This window comes from Mesoplodon bidens (assembly GCF_964165515.1).
Source record: "Mesoplodon bidens genome assembly, chromosome: 9".
NCBI classification, from domain to species: domain Eukaryota; kingdom Metazoa; phylum Chordata; class Mammalia; order Artiodactyla; family Ziphiidae; genus Mesoplodon; species Mesoplodon bidens.
In genome coordinates, this window is record NC_138166.1 from 53,833,452 (window position 1) to 53,855,638 (window position 22,187).

Sequence of the window (22,187 nt, forward strand, 5' to 3'; positions counted from 1 at the left end):
CTTAGAGTAAAAATAAACAAATGTAATTATTATTATTATTAGGTGGGAGAAGCCACTTATGGAAACCATACATTTGTTGCACAATTTTAGGATTTTCCTCTTGCAACTTTAGCTGCCCATGTAGAAGATCAAATAAGAACAGTAGGCGGTACAGTCATTTTCACAATATTGATTCTTCCAATCCAAGAACATGGTATATCTCTCCATCTGCTGGCATCATCTTTAATTTCTTTCATCAGTGTCTTATAGTTTTCTGCATACAGGTCTTTTGTCTCCCTAGGTAGGTTTATTCCTAGGTATTTTATTCTTTTTGTTGCAATGGTAAATGAGAGTGTTTCCTTAATTTCTCTTTCAGATATTTCATCATTAGTGTATAGGAATGCAAGAGATTTCTGTACATAAATTTTGTATCCTGCAACTTTACCAAATTATTGATTACCTCTAGCAGTTTTCTGGTGGCATCTTTAGGACTCTCTAAGTATAGTATCATGCCATCTGCAAAAACTGACAGCTTTATTTCTTCTTTTCCAATTTGTATACCTTTTATTTCTTTTTCTTCTCTGATCACCATGGTTAGGACTTCCAAAACCATGTTGAATAATAGTGGTGAGAGTGGACATCCTTGTCTTGTTCCTGATCTTAGAGGAAATGCTTTCAGTTTTTCACCATTGAGAATGATGCTTGCTGTGGGTTTGTCATACATGGACTTCATTATGTTGAGGTAGGTTCCCTCTATGCCCACTTTCTGGAGAGTTCTTATCATAAATGGGAAAATGACTATACTGACCAAAGCAATCTACAGACTCAATGGAATCCCTATTAAACTACCAATGGCATTTTTTTACAGAACTAGAACAAAAAATCTTAAAATTTGTATGGAGACACAAAAGACCCCGCAGAGCCAAAGTGGTGTTGAGGACAAAAACGGAGCTGGAGGAATCAGACTTCCTGACTCCAAACTATACTACAAAGCCACAGTAATCAAGACAATATGGTATTGGCACAAAAACAGAAACATAGATCAATGGAACAGGATAGAAAGCCCAGAGATAAACCCACACACCTGTGGTCAACTAATCTATGACAATGGAGGCAAGGATACACAATGGAGAAAATACAGTCTCTTCAATAAGTGGTGCTGGAAAAACTGGACAGCTACATGTAAAAGAATGAAATTAGAACACTCCCTAACACCATACTCAAAAATAAACTCAAAATGGATTAAAGACCTAAATGTAAGACCAGACACTATAAAACTCAGAGGAAAACATAGGAAGAACACTCTTTGACATAAATCACAGCAACATCTGTTTTGATCCACCTCCTAGAGTAATGGAAATAAAAACAAAAATAAACAAATGGGACCTAATGAAACTTCAAAGCTTTTGCACAGCAAAGGAAACCATAACCAAGATAAAAAGACAACCCTCAGAATGGGAGAAAATATTTGCAAACGAATCAATGGACAAAGGATTAATCTCCAAAATATATAAAGAGCTCATGCAGCTCAATATTAAAAAAACAAACAACCCAATCCAAAAATGAGCAGAAGACCTAAATAGACATTTCTCCAAAGAAGACATACAGATGGCCAAGATGCACATGAAAAGCTGCTCAACATCACTAATTATTAGAGAAACGCAAATCAAAACTACAACGAGGTATCTCCTCACACCAGTTAGAATGGGCATCATCAGAAAATTTACAAACAACAATTGCTGGAGAGGGTGTGGAGAAAAGGGAACTCTCTTGCACTGTTGGTGGGAATGTAAATTGATACAGCCACTATGGAGAACAGTATGGAGGTTCCTTAAAAAACTAAAAATAGGGCTTCCCTGGTGGCACAGTGGTTGGGAATCTGCCTGCTGATGCAGGGGACACAGGTTTGTGCCCCTGTCTGGCAAGATCCCACATGCCACAGAGCAGCTGGGCCTGTGAGCCATGGCCGCTGAGCCTGCGTGTCCAGAGCCTGTGCTCCGCAACGGGAGAGCCACAATAGTGAGAGGCCCACGTACCGTAAAAAAAAAAAAAAAAAAACCTAAAAATAGAATTACCATATGATCTAGCAGTCCCACTACTGGGCATATACCCAGAGAAAACGATAATTCAAAAAGACACATGCACCCCAATTTTCATTGCAGCACTATTTACAATAGCTAGGACATGGAAGCAACCTAAATGCCCATTGACAGATGAATGGATAAAGAAGATGTGGTACATATATACAATGGAATATTACTCAGCCATTAAAAAGAATGAAACTGAGTCATTTGTAGAGATGTGGTTGGATCTAGAGGCTGTCATACAGTGTGAAGTAAGTCAGAAAGAGAAAAACAAATATCGTATGTTAAAGCATATATGTGGAACCTAGAAAAATAGTACAGATGAGCTGGTTTGCAGGGCAGAAATTGAGACACAGATGTAGAGAACAAACGTATGGACACCAAGGGGGGAAAGTCGTTATCTATTAATTATCTATTAATTGGCCTCTGCTTCCTTCCTTTCACATTTCATAGAGTCAAATATGTTCTGAAAATTATTAAAAAGTATCTTTTTTTACAAGATTGTTAACCCCTGTTTTTTTTTCAGTGCTCACCAGTTTATAGGCAGGTGGGACATAAATGTATGCAGAAATTACCTAGTGGCCTTTGTACCATAACCTAGAACATTCTCTAAGTTACTTAGGAAACTGCTGAAAAATGCACCATGATAGGAATACAGGTCAGTTACTAGATGCAGACAAAGCCAACCTATAGGAGCTCAGTGCCTGCCCACAGTCCACACACCCGATGGAGCCTTACACTGATTAGTATGAGTAAAGTACATTTATTATCATCCTTTTACTTTATTATCCATCCTCTTACTTTTAACCTATGTGTGTCTTTACTTTTAAAGTGGGCTCTTTATAGGCAGCATAAAGTTGATTTTTTCTTGTCCAACCTGACAATGTCTGCCTTACATTTTTTTAACTTTGTATTTAATGTATTATTGATATGATTGGGTTTTAAACTACCATCTTACTATATATTTTTTTCTATTTGTGCCAACTCTTCTTTGTTCCTTTTTTCCTCTTTTTCTACCTTTCAGATTGAGAATTTTTTTGTAATTCTATCTTATCTCTTTTACAACAATTCTTTTTTGTGCATATTACTGGTTATTTGAGGTTTATAGTATGCATCTTTAATTTAACAGGCTACTATCAGGAGACCTTATACTACTTCACATACTGCACAAGAACCGTACAATGATATGCATCCATTTCTCCCCTTCAAAACTTTGTACTGTTGTTTTTACACACTTCACTTTTGCATATATTATAAACTCCATGATGCATTATTATTAGTGTTGCTTTCAACTGTTATTTATAAAGGGATTTAAATAATGAGAAAAAATTCTCTTTGTATTTACTCACAGTTATCATTTCAATGATCTTAATTCCTTTGTGTAGATCCATATTTCTAACTGGTAATATTTTTTTTTCTTGTACTGTGTGTCTGCTGGTAGTGAATTCTTTTCACTTTTGTATGTGTGAAAAAGTCTTATTACACCTTAGTTTTTAAAAGATATATTTACCAGGTAAAGAATTCTAGGTTATGGTTTTGTTATTTCACTATTTTAAAGATGTTGCTCTATTGTCTTTTTTTTTTTTTTTTTTTGCGGTAGGCAGGCCTCTCATTGTTGTGGCCTCTCCCCTTGCAGAGCACAGGCTCCGGACGCGCAGGCTCAGCAGCCATGGCTCACGGGCCTAGCCGCTCCGCGGCATGTGGGATCTTCCCAGACCGGGGCACGAACCCGTGTCCCCTGCATCGGCAGGCGGACTCTCAACCACTGCGCCACCAGGGAAGCCCCTCTATTGTCTTTTAATTTGCCTTGTTTTCAAAGAAATCTGCTGTCATCATTGTCTTTGTTCCTCTGTTTCATAACGTATCTTTCTACATCAGCAACTCACGATTTTCTTTCTTATCACTAGTTTTAAGCAATTTGGTTGTAATATGATTTGGTGTATTTTTCTTCATGTTTCTTGTGTTTATTGAGGTTCTTGTATATGTGGGTTTATATTTTCATCAAATTTAGAAAATATCCAGGTCTTATCTCTTGTGAAATTTTTATGCCCTTACCCCTCCTCAGGCATTTCAATTATGCATATATTAGGATACTTGAAGTTGTTCAACATTAATGCTCTACTTCTATTTTTTTAGTCTTTTTGTGTGTGTGTGCTTCCCACTGGATATTTTCTATTCCTATTTTCAGGTTCATTAATCTTTTCTGCAATGTCTAATCTGCTGTTAAATCCAACCACTATATATATCTAAATCTAGATATATTTTCTTAGACACTGTAGTTTTTCATCTTTAAAAGTCCACTTTGTATCTTTTATAACTCTATTTAGCATGTTCAACTTTTCCTCTAGCTTCTTGAATATATAGAATATAGTTATAACAAATGTTCAATAACATTTTTTTTTTTTTTTTGTGGTACACGGGCCTCTCACTGCTGTGGCCTCTCCCGTTGCGGAGCACAGGCTCCGGACGTGCAGGCTCAGTGGCCATGGCTCACAGGCCCAGCCGCTCCGCGGCATGTGGGATCTTCCCGGACCGGGGCACGAACCCGTGTCCCCTGCCTCGGCAGGCAGACTCTCAACCACTGCGCCACCAGGGAAGCCCCACATTTTACTAATTCTATCATCTATGTCACTTCTGGGTTAGTTTTGATTAATTCATTTATCTCATATATTTCTGCTTTCTTGCATGCCTTGTAATTTTTGTTTGGATACCATTCATTGTGGATTTTAATTTACTGGGCACTGAATATTTCTTATTCCTATAAATATTCTTGATCCTTTTTTGTGGCATGGTTAACTTCCTTAAAAATAGTTTGACTTGGGCCTCCCTGGTGGTGCAGTGGTTGAGAGTCCGCCTGCCGATGCAGGGGATACGGGTTCGTGCCCCGGTCCGGGAGGATCCCATATGCCGCGGAGCGGCTGGGCCCGTGAGCCATGGCTGCTGAGCCTGCGCATCCAGAGCCTGTGCTCCGCAGCGGGAGAGGCCACAACAGTGAGAGGCCCGCGTACCGCAAAAAAAAAAAAAAAAAAAAAAAAAATAGTTTGACTCTTTTGGGTCTTGTTTTTAAGCTTCTTAGGCATTTTGTTGTGATAAAGTTTATACAGAGGCAAGACAATTCTGAGTATTCTCCCCTGTGACTTACAAGTTTTTCCACTCTGGCTGATGGGAATAGGCACTATTCCTAAATATTCTTTCTAATCATTTTAGGTGATTGTCTTCCAAGTCTCATGTAGTTTTCACATATATATGAACTGATAAAAACTCTACTGGAGGGCTTCCCTGGTGGCGCAGTGGTTGAGGGTCCGCCTGCCGATGCGGGGGACGCGGGTTCGTGCCCCGGTCTGGGGGGATCCCACATGCCACGGAGCGGCTGGGCCCGTGGGCCATGGCCGCTGAGCCTGCGCGTCCGGAGCCTGTGCTCCGCGGCGGGAGAGGCCACAGCAGTGAGAGGCCCGCGTACCGCCAAAAAAAAAAAAAAAAAAAAAACTCTACTGGATAATCACAAGGGACCCTATGCAGATCTCCAGGGTTTTCTGTGTATCTCTGTCCTGTATACTTGAGCCATCTTGGCTTCCCTGGACTCCCAGCTCTATCTCCTTAACTCAGGAAAACTGCCAAGCTCTTCTTGGGTTCTTGTGTCTTGCCTAGAAAATTTCTCCAGGCAGTAAACTAGGACACTCATATGGTACACAGCTCACCTTTCTTTTTTTCTTCCCCCTCATAGGGAACTCTGTCTTCATTGTCTGATGTAAAATGTTTTGAGAGTCATTGTTAAAAATATTTTGACTGTTTTTTTTCTTTTTTAACTTGTTTCAGATGGGTAAATCCAGTCTATTGTCTGATGTGGAAATCTCTTCCTTTTTTTATCATTTAATCTGTCTTGAGCTTGGGAAAAATCTCTGCATTGATTTACACTCAAGTATTTTGCTGGTGAATTTTTATTATATTTATAATGGAAGACAAGAGGATGGCAGATTCTTTTCACTAGTCAAGAATATGAGGAGAACTTAACTCTACAGGTTTAAAATAACCTTGCTTTAACTGCAATTATTATTTTTAAAATGTTTTACTTTAATTGCAATGGCTCTGAGTAAAGACTAAAGCTTATATTTGTAAGAAATAACCTTTAACATACTACTTTTCTTTATTCTCACATTTGTTAATCATTTATTCATATCGTTACCTCTTCAGTAATTATGAAAAAATATAAAATGTTAGATTGAATCTAAGCTTCCTTTTTTAAGTCTTCAATTCCTTAAAAAAAAAAAATATATATATATATATAATGTCCCCTTTTGAATATCCTTTCCTTCTGATAAGTTTTGATCTGAACTTTATTAGAATACACTGTTCCATCTGAATTGTGATCATAAATGAAGTGAGATATGGAAAAAACACAATTGGAGAGAGTAAAGAGGCAAGAGCAAAATAAATTACTGAAATGTTGGGAAATGTGTCCGAAGAGGAAAGGCTAAAAGACTAAGTAAGTGTACATACCCAAGAAAATTGAAACTTAACAGCACGTTTCATGTATATGAAAGGATATTTTATGGGTAGCAGTGAGCAGTATTTTGCTTGTAAATTGAGGGCAGAACTTCAATAGTCTCCTAGCTGATCACCCTGTCACATGCCTCATTTTCTTCATGCTATGATCTGTCTAACACAGGGCTGGCAAAACAATATCACTCAAAGGCCATTTTCATTCATCTCTTTCATATTCAGGAACTTTCAAGGACTCTTGCTAACTCTCTGCATCAAACCTAAACTTTCAACAACAAGCGTCGAAAGCCCTCCATAAAATAATGTTGTTTTTCTATCTCATAGCTCAGTAATTCCCATACTACCCCCTCCATTTATTTATTTATTTTTTTAGAAACTAACTTTATTTTTATTTATGTTTTTAATTTTATTTTTTGGCCCTGTGGAGCAGCATGTGAGATCTTAGTTTCCCAAAACAAGGATCAAACCCATGCCCCCTGCAGTGGAAGCACAGTCTGAACCACTGGACTGTCAGGAGAGTCCCCATCCCTTCCATTTAAGCCAGACTTTTCTATGATGTAATTCTTGACCTCTCGTCCCCGAGACTCCCCACTTTGTACCTATCTACATGCTGTTCCCAATCCTTTTGACTAATTATGCTATAATCTCTAAAATTAGACACAAACTTGTTTTTTAAAAAACTTTTCATATAAAACATTGAAGAAACCTAAATCTACTGTACCATTATTTCAGCTTTCACAGTTTCTTCTTAATTTATACCTGTAAATAGGTTTCTTCACAACGAGTTGTTGTGGAGGTTATGCCTTGCACAACTCCAGGGGAAACAATATGCACTGTAACCTAGGTAATGCACTCCCTAGATCTGTTCCATGCATACCTCAGCAGTTGTATGTTTGTATGTTGCATCTCTCCTTATCTTTTTGTTTCTATGTCACTGTTAATACTCATGCTATTCATTTACTCCTGAGGTTGATATTCAAAGTCACCCCACCTTCCCCATAATATAGACACTATCTGCCTTTTCTCCTTCTATTTCTCCCTCTCTTATCACCTCAGTTTTCATGCTTTAGCCAAGGCCTTCTCAAGGTTGGCATCACTGACATTTTGGGCTAGGTAATTCTTTGTTGTTGGGCATGTCCTGTCCATATTGTAGGATGTTTAGTAGCATCACTGTCCTCTCCCCACTAAATGCTACATTACCCCTGACCCCATTAGAGCCAAAAATGTCTCCAGTCAGTGTCAAATCTTCTAGTGGGGGCAAAAATGACTCCTGATGGAGAACCACTGCTCCAGCCATACCAAATTAGTAATAATTCCCTAAACACTATATGCTGATTCGTGTGTCCATGCCTCTATCAGCGTGATTTCTTCTCTCCTTTATATTCCTATAAGTGAAAACTTGAAGAATTGTATTCACACTTAGAAAACAAACCAACAAAGAAATAAAGCAACTACCAAAAAACTACCATGACTACCGCAACAACCACCACAATAGTTTAGGTGTCACTGTCATGATGAAACATAACCAGGTCCCTAGGCAGAATTTAACTCTCTCTTCTCATTGCTATTACACAGGTAGATCATGTGCATTTCCCCACTGCTGCACTCATCACACTTCCTCGTAATTTATTTTCTTAAGATCCACCTCACTTAAAGGAATGTGAAGATAATGTGAATCCAAACCATTCCTGTAGGCTCATGCCTGACATGTATGTACCAGTTATTGAAGAAAACATTCAATATTATCTTTTCTGCTGATTCTCTGATCACACAAACTGTACACACATTATTTCAACTGTATTCAAAACCTTTACTATTTTACTATTTATTTTACGATTTTAATAACAGTGGTAGATGTAAAATTGTTTTATTTTATTTGTTGTACAAAGATATATTGTACAACACAGGGAATATAGCCAACATTTTATAATAACTGTAAAAGGAGTATATAACCTTTAAAAATTGTGAATCACTATTTTGTACAACTGTAATTTATATAATGTTGTACAGCAACTATACTTCAATAAAAAATAAATTTAAAAAGAGCTTAAAAAGTGTCTAAAAAAGAAATGGTTTAAAAATTAAGCTTCAAAGCTTATATATCTTTTTATAAAAAAGAAAAATTTTATTAAAGGAAAGAAACATTTTCTTAATAAAACATAGTTTTTGTGCAACAAATATTTTTGTTTGGATATTAACATAACAGAAAAATCTTAATAACTCACAACAATGAGTCTGAATAATATTACAATGGATAGCATTTTGCTGAAGAGTTTTCTCTGCTTTACTTTTTCACTTCACTTATATATATATAAATACCATTTTGTGTTTTCTAAAATATAGGTCATTTTGCTAAATGTAATAAACTCTACTATAGACTAAAAGCATCTTCAAGGATTCTATATCCATTTTCAAATTTAAAATATTACTTTTGTTATAATCTCTGCCAAAAATTGAAGGATTGTTTCCAGTTTCTTTGCCATCATTTTCTATTTTCTTCTAAGTTTCTTGGGCAATATTTGTTAGTGGCATATCCTTAAATAATTGTGTGTGTGTGTAGTTCACATATGTCTATATATGTCATACATAAGGAATATATATATACACATACACACACACACACACACCATTTGCTTTTTCATCATCCCACTGAACAGGATGTGAAACTAAAGAGGAAATGAACCTCCATTCTTCCTGTTCCTCCTTGTGTCTTGGGAAAGAAGTGTGAATAGGTGAGCTCCAATCCCTGGTTATGCTACTCCCAGGTAATACTGGACAGCCCCAAACTCCAAGGCATCTAAAGTGAGTATATGGATAAATGTTGGCTCACAGATTCTGACTAGCACATCCCAGAAGACACTGAGGAAATACCAGATGACATTTGTCTTTTGGAGCCTCTTATCCCACAATCTTGGTTCCTCTCCTTTGTGGAGGCTCCATAAACTTTCAGAAAGCTGGAAACTTTCTGGTCTCTTCTTGGGATCCTTCTTCGTGATTATCATTTTTTGGTAGACAGTTATCTCTGCTCAGCTCAATAGGCATATCTAATACTTACTCGTGACTCTGTGGGAGGTTTTATGAATACAAAATGCATTAGACTCAGCTCCAGTATATCATACTCCAAAGGATGCTCATTTGAGAGTTTAAAACAATAAGGGGGTTACTGGACATCAAGACTTATGGACATTAAGTTAATGTCATAAATAGTTAAATCAAATGTTTGGCTTAATGTACAATGTTATTATGCCAGTGTCTGCGTTATCTTTGACCACTGGTGCCTTTCTGCACCGGAAGTTGGTGATATTCCAAAGCCAGAGACTTAAACCACATCTCAGACCACTATATTGATTACTACTCTCCTTTTTCCTCTTTACCTCTTTTCCAGTGTTACAGAGGCTTACAATCTTTCTTCATTCATTCATTAAACACAGAGTATTTATTATTTACAAGATTCTAGGCACTAGCAGAGATGAAAAGGACATGGTACCTAACTCTGAGGCCTCTCAGTTTAGACAGAAAAGAGTTAATACCAACAGATCATTTGCAAATTGGTAAGTTTTGTACTAAGAAGCTAGAAGAGAGGCTCAGGGAAGGCTTTAGAGATGAGAAGACTGTATACTGCACCTGTAAGACAATTAAGAGTTGTCATGGTAGAAAAAGGAGGAAGAACAGTCCCACAAGAGAAAAAACAAGCCTGAGCAAAAGCCAATGACTTGAAATAGAGTCTCATTTGAAAAATGATAAAAATATTTTACGGGCCATGCCTATGGGTTACACTAGCAAAATTTACGTGGCTTTCTATAGCCCCTCATCTTGAGAATGCTGCAGTGATCAGGACTGCTAGCTTCTTCCTTGGGGGTGATGCCATCTGAGTGATTCTCAGGCCCCTACACCACGTACTAAGATCTACATGGACAAGAAGTGGCCATTTTTTGTGTAATGCATGTTGTTACATGCATATGTGCATGCTTTTATTTGTCCTGTTTATACCATTCAACCTTAAGTAAAATTTTATATAGAATCAGAAGTCCAACAAAAAATAGATGATGAGGGAGGTGACCTGATCTGGCTGAAGAAAGAACCATCTGCTAGTAGAATTTTCCACTGAATGACCACTTGCCTCACTAAAGCATCAACAACTTGCCTTGTAAGTTTTCCAGAAGCAAACCCTGCACTGCTTGCCTTATGGAATTATAAAAAAGGAGGAAACGAGGTCCCTTCAAAAATAAACCTACAGAATAGGATTTCTCTGATGGTTCTCCTTTACTGAGGGAATTTCCAGCTTGCAAACCACAAACATTATGAGCAGTTTCATATTTTTTGAAGTCTTATCAAATTAGAATATGGCCATAAACATTCAAGGATGAGCTCCCCATGTCTCCTATTATAAATACCAGAATTATATGTCAAGCAAAGGAAAATGTAAAATAGAATGAATCTGGGTATGACTTAGAGCAATTAGCATGAAACTCAAGACTAAAAACATATAGCCTCCAGCTGTATTTTGCACAGCAAGATCCAGATGAGGAAGGGTAAAGTACAATCTACCATAGAGGATCCAGAATGTTACCACCTGAACCCACAGATCATTCTCAGCAAAATGAATCCTGGGACAAGCAGACTTTGTATGCATCCAAATAGAATGGAATGGGTCTACAGCATCACCTATGAGGGATTCTTCATAAGATCTAATAACATGATTATAACCAAGTTGCTAAATCTAACTTCTTGCTTCCAGTAAATAATGAAAGGAGTAGAGGAACAAGTTAGATGACACTATCAGGTGGAGGAAGCAATTAGACAAATAGGTGACCCATTCATCAGTAAGTCAATGTCAAAAAGAAGATGGGCAGAGGGTAGGGAAGAAAGGGTGCTGAGTCTAATGAGATCAAAGAAACATAGCAACTAAAGACAATGCTTTACCTTAACCAATTTGTTTAAACAAATGAACTTTATAAAACATTTTTGGTTAATTGGTGGAATTTTAAAATGTAATGGATATTAAATTACTTTAAGGAATTTTCCTTAACTTTGTTAGGTGCATTAATGATACTCTCTGATGTTTTAACGGTAGAAAATGTCCCATTTTAAAGTTGATACAAAAGTGTTTAGGTTTGAGATGTTATATCTGCAATTTAAAATTATTCAGCAAGAAAATGAAAAAAGGAAATGTGGCAAAATGTTGACATTTGTTAAATCAAGGTAATGGGTATATGGGAGTTATTTTATAATCTACATTTTTCCATATAATTGAAATTTTTCATAAAAAGCTGGAGTTTTTAAATTGATGCAATTGTAAGTATGATATTAACTTGTGATGTTAACTTGTAATGTTAAACAGTTTCTTTGCTTTTTTATGCCTAAGTGGATTAATGGCATCAATAGGAATCTTCTTTTTATATAAAAAATGTTTCTAAAACAGCCAAAAGAAATTTATAATCACTCTTGAGATTTAGATGTAAGATAGAATGAGTTTGACATTGACTTCATTTGTTCACTCATTATTCATTTATTCTCCTCATTCAACAAATAATTTATAGTCACATAACAGAAAAACCATCCTCCAGAAATCAGTGAATTTTCAATTTTGATGCCCCATAGATCTACCTGCTCAAGTTACTAAAACCATCTGAGTTTAAATTTTGTCAGCTATAAAATGAGAATATTAATAAATTTATCATATTATATGAGGAATAAGTGAGTTACTAAGTATAAGGTGCTAGAATTCAATGATAACTAAGTGAATGGTGGCATTATTATAAACAGTGGTGTCAATGACACTAAAAATATAATTATGAAAGGTCCCTTACTGGACTATTTTTCAAAAGATTCTTTCTGCTTCAGAGCATTCTTCATCTACTTTTAAACAGTTCTCCTATTGAAGAATTACAGCAAAATTTATTGCATATGCCAGATTAGTTATTTCTTAAAATGTAGAATCAAAATCCTAAATTCTAATGATTTAAAGATTATAAAAATTATAAGTACAGACACATTTCAATGAAAGATTTTTCTTCTGTATTGCAGAATCATTCAATACAGATTATTTCTGTTAGTGAGCATGTAAAATAAAAATTATAAAATACTCAAGGGTTTTCAAGACTAATTTGAAAAAACTGTATTACATTTTGAAAGAGTACCAGATGAGTTTCCCTAATAAACTTTCATTAGAGATTGGATAATTGGTGCAGAGCAGTCCAATTATTTCTTATATATGTTTTTGAAACAATAGGGCCCATGAAATCTCTGGATTATACTTTCTAAGTAAAATGGCATCCTGTTAAAAAGTCTCAGAGTCCAGAAACATTTGATTTCAGAAACAGACTACCTACTTAAATAGATTATGCACAGGGAGATCAGGTGGCCACCTTCCTTAACTGATTTTTAGCAATTCGGTAACTATAGTGCTACCATTTATGCAGCTGTTGTCAAAGGCTCCGTGTTTCAATTTCCATTCCTCATTTTCTGACCTGTTCATAAATGTCTACTGCAGGCTGAAGCCCACAGTGCAAGGTTTTATTAATAATAGATTTAAAACTGTGATAGAATGTGTGTTCCCTCAACAGAGTTGGCAGTGCTCCACTTCGTGGGACAGCTGGTTTCTGTAAGCTCACTTCCCAACAACTGACCATAGCTGAAGCCAAACGAGTGGGAACTAATCAAATGGAACCAACTTACTCAGCTGGTTCAATGAATCTGTACAAGTGATGAGGACACAACAAAATAATTAGTCTTACTATTCTTAGGTCTTAAGACAACCTTAGGGAAAATCAGACTGGGAAAAAGTGCCAAACCCATGTTTGATTTGCCCCATGGTAAAAATACAAAAATTGAGATGGATTTGGAATAGGATGTGACTATTCTACCCAAATATTTATGGTGTATCACTAAATGAAAGAGTGTACTGTTTATATTGGTTAGTCTATTCAGAATGTGGAGCGTGGCTGAAACTACGACATGTCCCTATCAAAGAAGTATCTGGAGTAATAAAACAATCATATATATCAACTAGACATGGATAGTAGGTAATCAATAAATATTATTACTTGAGTGTTTATCTCTTCCTAAGAAATAGAACATTCCCAAAATAACTGCACTAAATATAATTTAGGCTGAAAAAATTCAGAAGGCAATTCAGGATTTAACAATGCTTATAATGTTTATTAAGAATGCCTAGAAATAGTCAAACTGTGAAGTATGAGAGTACAGTCTCCAATGATGCCTCAATTTCTGACACCAACTGCAAGTTCAGGGGGGTTCCTAAAACCACCCTCAGATTCAATAGTTTTCATAGGACTCCCTGAAAATTTATATTTATGGTTACTGTTTATTATAGGGAAAAGATAAAAATTGCAAGCAAAGGAAGAGACACATAGAGCAGAGTCTAGGAGGATTCCAAACATGAAGCTTCCATTTTCCTTTCCTAGAACTGACATGTAACAATGGGCACAGAGTACTGAAAATAAGGAAGCTCAACCAAGCTTCTGTGTCTTTAGTTTTCATTGAGGCTTTAATACCTAGGCAACATTGGTTGATTGCTCACACGCTGAACACAGTGTCTAGCTCAATTGATACCACATGAGCCAAAGTCGCCACGCTAGGTGACACTGTTGGTCTTTATGCTGGAGCCAGCCCCCACCCTAAAGCTATTGGGTGTGGATGACCTCACCCCAAGATCCAGTGTAGCCAGCCCCTACTCTAAACAAAGATGTTCCTACCAGGTATTAAATAGATGACCTCTGAGAAGCCTAGGGCAAAAAAACAGATATTTCTTTGGGCAAGGCCAAATTCTTTACTACACAATGAATATTAAATGATCATTTCACACCTAGGTGTGGAGTTAAAAATATATATAGTAGATAAGTATATTGTGAATCTCTAGTTTTACTCTCTGTGAACTTTCTTAACTAGGACAATATAATTGCCCACTCAAATATTCTATTCCCTAGAAGTCAATGACTCTTCAGTTTATGTAGTTTGATGCATAACCTTTCCACTATCGGGACTTATGAAAGCATTTTAATCTCAAACCATTTTATTTTAATCAGAAAGTATTTTTATAGATCCAGGTCTACCCTGAGCTGTTTTCTGACTCACTAAGAAAGCCTGTCATCATACCCCATACACTTGCCCCCTTCTCCCTAAACACAACTATAGCAATACTAACTCTTGGTTCTCCCTCCATCCAGTCCAGTGACTTCTTAGTTAATTTTTTCAATTCAGTCTCATTTCAGTTTAAAACTACCCCATGGAAGATAATTTAATTTGATGGGAATGAGTTAATGTCCATTAAATAGAACCAAGTTAAATATTTTAGGAATCCTAGTTACTGAGTCTGATCAATTCTAACACATGGTTACAGTATTCCCAGTTTAAGGAGAATTATTCATAAGGATTAACATTTTCAAAACTAACAAGATTATCTGGTGCTACTCTGAAAATAAATAAAATACAAGGCATTTTTATTTTATAAATACATGTTGTATAAACAAAACTGTATATTATTACTCTTCCATAAAAAGTTCCATTCAGAATATATTTATCCAGATGGGGAATATTTATAAGCAGAGAACCTGGCCATAAGAAAAGAAAAAGCTGCCAATCAATCAAATTGATTGATGATCAATGACGATGATCATCAGGAAGGAAACACATTATATGAACAACTGATTGCAGAGGGTCAAAACATAGCTTTGCCATGAATGGGGCTAAAAAACACCACTGTGTCCATGGAAGGCTGCAGGGATGCTGCTGCTGTGCCAGAATGTAGTACTAGCCTGTAGGAATATTTTTCTCTAAAGCATGTCTCCTATGTGGATATCAATTTGTATTACACTTCTCTAAGGATCATCTAAAATGATTTGGTTTTTACCATAAAGGGGCCAACACATGACCAGCACTCAGAGAAATTTCAAGGATAGGTGTCTTTTTTAAGAGCTCTCTTCTAGTGGGAAATGACTACTTGTAGCCAAAGTAAAAATAGTCCCCAGTATAAGGAGCAAGATGACATATAATGAATGCTTATTATATACCATGTGCTGTGTATAGATTATTAATTCAATCCTCCTGCTATCATATAAGGTGGAGATTATTATGTCTTTTTTTATTTTCAGATGAAGAAATGAGGTGCACAAGAGTTGAAGAACCTCCCCCAGATGAAGTTGCTAAAGTGGCCAGTGAAAGAGTCAATCCCCATTTTATAGTACTCCAAAGAATATTCTTTCCCCATACTCTTGTCTCAACTGTTGCAGGATGACACCGAATAGCCCAGTTGCTCTGGATCTAGTGTTGTGGACAGGCTTATCAATGGATCTAATTATTTCAATGTTTTTCCTAGAGGCTAAGAAGGCTAGAGATGCTAATAGCTTTCAGGGAATGAGATGGTCGGCCTGACTTCAAATCTCTTAACTGCCACTTACTAGTGTGCAACCTTGAGCACATTACTCAACTCTCTGCACAAGTTTTCCTCCTAAGTACACACACACACAATGGGTTGGTGTTTAGTTTAGATTTGGTTTGATTTCCTCTACCATTTGAAACTAAGTTGTAGACATTGTGGTATTTCACTTCCTAATACTTCCACATGAATCCCTTAAGAACAAATAATTCATTTGGTGCTTTACTGGGAATATTTCTTAATTTGATTTTCTGTATCTTAGTTTTATAAGTGAGTCTAAATCAAGAGATATCCAAGTCTTATAAATCTTAACCGATTCAGAAAGTTAGAATATGAATAGAATGACCCTTGCCTGGAATTGCTAGCAAAAATATCTGTGAGCCTTTAGTAAATTCTCCTGTCACAGTCAAGTACTATCATCATCCTCAAATAAAAAAGATGTACAAATCACAGGGCTGCTACATGCTGAATCCAAGTACAGCTCAAGGCTCTTACGTGATTTGCCATCATTTTCACAATTATGTCTGGTATCCAGATGGTGCTTGTTCTCAGTACTGCAGCTTTTGTATATGGAGAGGAGCCCTTACTACTCCCTCTAACTCGCTTCAACATTCATTGTATAAGTCTTAAAACTCCAATAAACAATGAATGTTCTTTAGACATTAAACAATCAATATTCCTCAATGTTTACTCACTACTGACACAAAAATAAATTAAAAGTTATGAATTTGGCAAATTATCTCCAACATTTAAAAATTGACTATAAACTTAATAAAACACTATGAATATTTGATTCAAACTACTTCTAATAAAAATTCCTTTAAGTATTGAAACCACTGTAAGATTTAGACAGCACATAGCATAGAAATACAGAATGATGTTTCAGAGTACAGACTATGGAACCATATCACCTGTATCCAAATTCTGACTTCTTCCACTTAATAGCTGTATGACTTTGGGGAAATTGTGCCTCATTTTCCACATCTATAAAAAGAAGGTTATCATAATATTTATCTATGATATTTATCTCATTGTCCTATTGTGAGTCAAGAGTATATTAGCAGAACTTTGATAACACCAGGCATAAGGTCAGTTTGAAAATATTAGTTATATCTAAAAATATCACAGTGATTAGAGAAGCAGTTCTCAAACTTTCTGGTCCCTGAATCCCTTTATTGAGAATCCCAAGATGTTTTGTTTAAGTTGGTTATGTGTATCAAGATTTACCATGTAAGAAATTAAAGTTGAAAATTAAAACATTAATTTTAAAATAATAATAAATAGGTTAAAGTAAATAATATATTTTAGTAGGAAATAACTATATTTTCTCCCAAGAAATAATGAGAAGAGTGGCGGTATTTTACACCCTCGCACAGCTCTTTACCTGACTTCTATGAAAACAGACATTAGATTCTCATATTTGCTTCTGAATTCAATGTGTTGCAGTATGTTCTTTTGATAAGAAGTATTTGAAGAAAATCCAGACTCACACAGATATGTAGTTGAAAATAAGAGGAGTATTTTAACAGACTTTTCAGAAAACTTTGGATATTCCTCTTGATACTTACACCAAAATTTGATAAGTGGTTGTCTACTAAAACTTCATTGCAATGTGCAATCTGAAACCAAATCAATGAACATTACTACTCTGTTACATTGAATGGTCTATTTTGCACTTTGATTGGTCTTTTACTTTCTAATGATTTTCTACATTGATCACTTGAAAAATATTGGTTCACTGAGTTATGCCATTCTTTCAAATATTAACATATTTTATAAAAATATATTTGTTAATATCTCCACCATCGTTATCAGAAAACTCTGTAAGGATTGGGAAGCTCTCAAGCTCACAGTGGCTATCACAATTTTTCCCAAATTCTAATTTTCTCTTGAAAGCTTGAATTTCATCATTGGCAACAAATACTATCAGTCAATTACCTTTGAAGTGACAAGATGACTTCTTTTATTTTTAAGTAAATCTGTGCCAAATACTCAACTATATAAAAAAAAAACATACTTTGTCTGTCAGTTAATCTTTCAACTAAAAACTGTGTTCCATGGAAAGAAGGAGGTTGTTCAGCTCTCAACTCAAATGGACAAGTGCTTTTTCTTAAGAAAACAATCATAGTTCAAGATCAACAAAATGCTTTTTGTATACTTCTCAATTCATCACACAAAATATTAAATAGACATGTGCTCTCTCGCTTCTGGACAAGATGTACTGACAGGGACAGAACTGATCCTCCCCCTTGCAACAACCAAAAATACAGACAAAATGTATGAACCAAATGCTTTCAAAGACACTGGATGTCAGTCAAAAAAGCATTGATCCTTGACAGATGGGAAACAAATGAAGCCAGTTCTACAAGTGTCCTAATTCATTCCTTTGAGAGAGTTTCCAGGTCATGACCTAAAGAGAGGGAATGAGGCAGCGCCGATGGACTCTCTGAGTTGAGGAGACTGAGAACCCAAGTTTCTAAGTGTTCACAGGAAAGAAGAGTGAACTACACAAAGAGAAAGCCCTGGAAATCTTTAGAGGGTCTCCCTCAAGAGTTCATTAGGGTCTAGATCAGCAATATTTATTTTTAATTTGTTTATGTATTTATTCATTTATTCATGTTGCCATTATATTATTATTATTTATTATTATTATTATTCCTACTCTTAAGGGTTAGCTTTTTAACTAGATATTTATTTTGGAAACTTGCTAGATTAACAATAAATTTGACCACTTCAAAATAGAAGGAATTCTACCTCAGGTTAAATGCCATTACTGGTTCTGGCTTAAGGATTGAGTGATTCTTGGCATAACTTAGATGATCTGATTTGTTGCATCATGGGACAAGTCCAATCCTTTCCCATAATTTCCAGAAAGCACTGTTGTTTACTTTTAAATGGTCAGTATTACCTAAGTCATTATCTTTGTATAGTTACCTATACAAATCTTTCATTAAGATTAAAAACTTCTGTTGGCTTTATCTGTAATTTAAAATCATTAGAATGCTCCTCCAGAATGAAATAATGCCACTGCAGCAATATGGATGGACCTAAAGATTATCATACTAAGTGAAGTAAGTCAGAAGAGATGACACATACCATATGATATCACTTATATGTGGAATCTAAAATATGATACAAAACTTATTTACAAAACAAGCAAACTCACAGACATAGAAAACAAACTTATGGTTACCAAAGGGGAAAGGGGGTCAGGGAGGGATAAATTAGGAGTTTGGGATTAGCAGATACAAACTGCTATATATAAAATGGATAAACAACAGGTCCTATTGCATAGCACAGGAAAATATATTCAATATCCTGTAATAAACCATAATGGAAAAGAAAGTGAAAAAGAATATTTATGTGTGTGTGTGTGTGTTTATAACTGAATCCCTTTGCTGTACACCAGAAACTAACACATTGTAAATCACCTATACTTCAATAAAAACTTTTTGAAAAAAGAATGCTCATCCAGCCATTTTATCTACTAGAAAATGAAGGTTAGAATCTGACACAGTAATTCTTCCCTTTAGAACATCTGGCTAAATTATCATCCTGAAACAGGATGTTAACTAATTAATGTGTATGACCACCAGAGTTGATTAACTGATGGACAATCTCTCTACCTAGTTATCATGTGTTGGAATTATTTGGTAAATAGGCATCTGCTACAATGTCCTATCTTGTAGAGTTCTTGGCAGAATTCCTACTATTATGGAGAATATTTGTCTACTCAAAATTAGTCCCCTTCATTCTTTTTTATAGATTCTGATTACACAGACACACACATATAATCTGCATATGCAGGAAAAAGTAAACTCAATATATTTATATTGGCTTCCTCTTGTAGGCATATGTTGCTATCTTGCTTATCAGTAATAACTATACATATATAAGTAATATAATACATACATACTTATATATACTTACACTCAAATGTTGAAACAGATGTACATGTAGAGTACATGTACACATGTATTAAAACTATTAAAATCAATAAAAACATTAAAATCAATAAAAACCAACCATCTACCAATATAAATAAAAAAAGATTATCTTTTTTTTGGCATTACAACTATCCCATTGCGTATTTTATTCTCACTTTTTCTTTGAGTCCATTGTGAACTCACGGCCTTTAATAGACCTGAATTATTTCAGTTATTTATGATTTCAAGCCTATATTTTTTTCTCTAAGCTGATGACGGCCTCCTTCAGCTGATTCTTCGTCTATTTTGTAATAGTCCTGATATGTTTTTTAAAACTTTCCTACTTTTGGCAAGAATAGAAAGTTTTCTGCCCATTCAGAAACCCCTCTGTCCTAGAATAGAATAAAATCTTCTCTAAGACACTCCTGTTCCCTTTTTTTGTGATTGGGATTAAAAATCAAAATCTTGGCATGAGGTGGTACATGTGAGAAGATGTAGCTGCTTCTGTTAACACCTCCAATTTTAAAGTAATATAAAAATCAATTCACTAAGACAAATGAGCACTGTAGTTCTGTTCAGGAGTGAGAGGACACGGAAAGTCCAGGGGTGTTTATTCTCCATGTGCATGACTTCCTTTTTCTTTTTTTTAAAGAAACATTTTCTGTCAACCTTATCTGCATTTTCTGTTTAAACACTTGGACAAACAGCTTCAGGCCACTCAGGCTTGTTCCCACCCATTCAGTGGCCTGAACAGTGGGAGTGCAGACCAGTCTTCAGTGGTGGGCTGAGTGCCCCCATCTTCTAGAGAGACTGCTGACCAGGCCCCAGGACACCTGCATCTCCAGACGCCTCTGCAACCTCAGCTGACTTGCAGTTAACTCAGGAGCTGAAGCAGTTCATTCACCCTGAACAATTCCTCCTTGGTCACAGCCTTTTCAGCAGTGGCTCGCTCTTCCTTTTCAATGTCTCTTCCTTTTCAGTGTCTCCAGGGTCTCTGTAGAACTAGAGATGCGGTATGACCTCCCACGGATGTTACTTTGGAGATGGTAACGCAGGTCTGCAGAACTTCCTGGGTCAGCATCTACCAACTCAGACCCACTGAGTGAGCTCCCTTGTTGCTGCCTGGGATGGCAATGTCCACAAACTGCAGAGGAGAATCTGTGTTACACAGAGCAGTGGTGGGCAGGTTAGCATAAGACGCTCCTGTGAGAGGCTGGTGATCTGCCCTGAGATCAGTAACCACCTGAAGTAGCAGCTTCCAGAAGGCTGCCTGGATCTGGTGACTGAAGGTTCCAGAAGTGAAACAGCCAGCAATACGAGTACCTCTAATGGCAGCAGCAAACAGAAATACGTCAGTATTTCTGGAGGATAGGACACTGACACCAGCCAGGTTTTCCCTGGCAACACTGCATGAGTTGTCAGCAGAAGCTTCTTCCAGGTTCTCTTCAGATTTATGATGTAAGATGCCATCACTTTTCCTTTTGTAGATGTACTGTTTTATTTGGAAGTCAAGGTCGGTGCCAGCTCAGTGGGTTCCTGCTGCAAGGAATTTGAAGACATCCTCCTCCTTCATTTTCAGGACATCAAGGACTCTGGACATGATGAAAGTTTCCCTTAAGTCATGACAGGAACCCAGAACAATGCCATTTGGACTCCTATTTGCGTAGCACTGTGTACAAAATGCTGCTGCTGAACTCCGTGGAAAGCAGGTGATTTCCATAGATATAAAAAATTTCATCATATATTGTTCTATTTTGCAAGTAAATATGTCATTATACATTTTTCAAACAATTATTATTTGTTTTTATTCCCAAGGGCTACATTTCTAGTAACCCAAATTATAAGGAGCTAAGAGACTGAATAAGGAAAAATAAACTATTTGGTAAACAGTGAATCTCATGTCAAATTTCAACTTCATCTTTTGTTAATTCTACTTTATTGCAGTACAATTTAATAATTTTTATTTCAATTTATTCAAACTAGAAAAAAACAAAAACAGTTCACCCATTTCTCCCTTCACCCCATGCCTCTGGCAACCACTAACCTGTTCTCTGTATCCATAAGTTTATTTTCCTTCTTTCTTTAGATTCCACATATCAGAGAGATTATATGGTATTTGTCTTTCCCTTTCTGAGTTATTTCACTTAGTATAATGCTCTCGAGGTCCATCCATGTTGTCACAATGGCAAGATTTTATTCTTTTTCATGGCTGAATAATATTCCATATATAATGGAATATTATATATAATATTATATATGTATGTATCAATCACAGTTTCCTTACCCATTCATCCACTGATG

General features: G+C 36.1%; 1 protein-coding gene and 1 pseudogene across 2 annotated transcripts in view; both read right to left on the bottom strand.

Moving 5' to 3' along the window:
* The window catches only part of ZNF804B (zinc finger protein 804B), a gene marked incomplete at its 3' end in the record, with an annotated part of 469,887 nt that overhangs the window by 373,307 nt on the left and 74,393 nt on the right, over positions 1–22,187 (bottom strand). The window lies entirely within an intron of this gene.
* LOC308622764 (small ribosomal subunit protein uS2-like) lies at positions 20,462–21,655 on the bottom strand (annotated as a pseudogene). The gene has a single exon. The product of its transcript is annotated as a small ribosomal subunit protein uS2-like (transcript).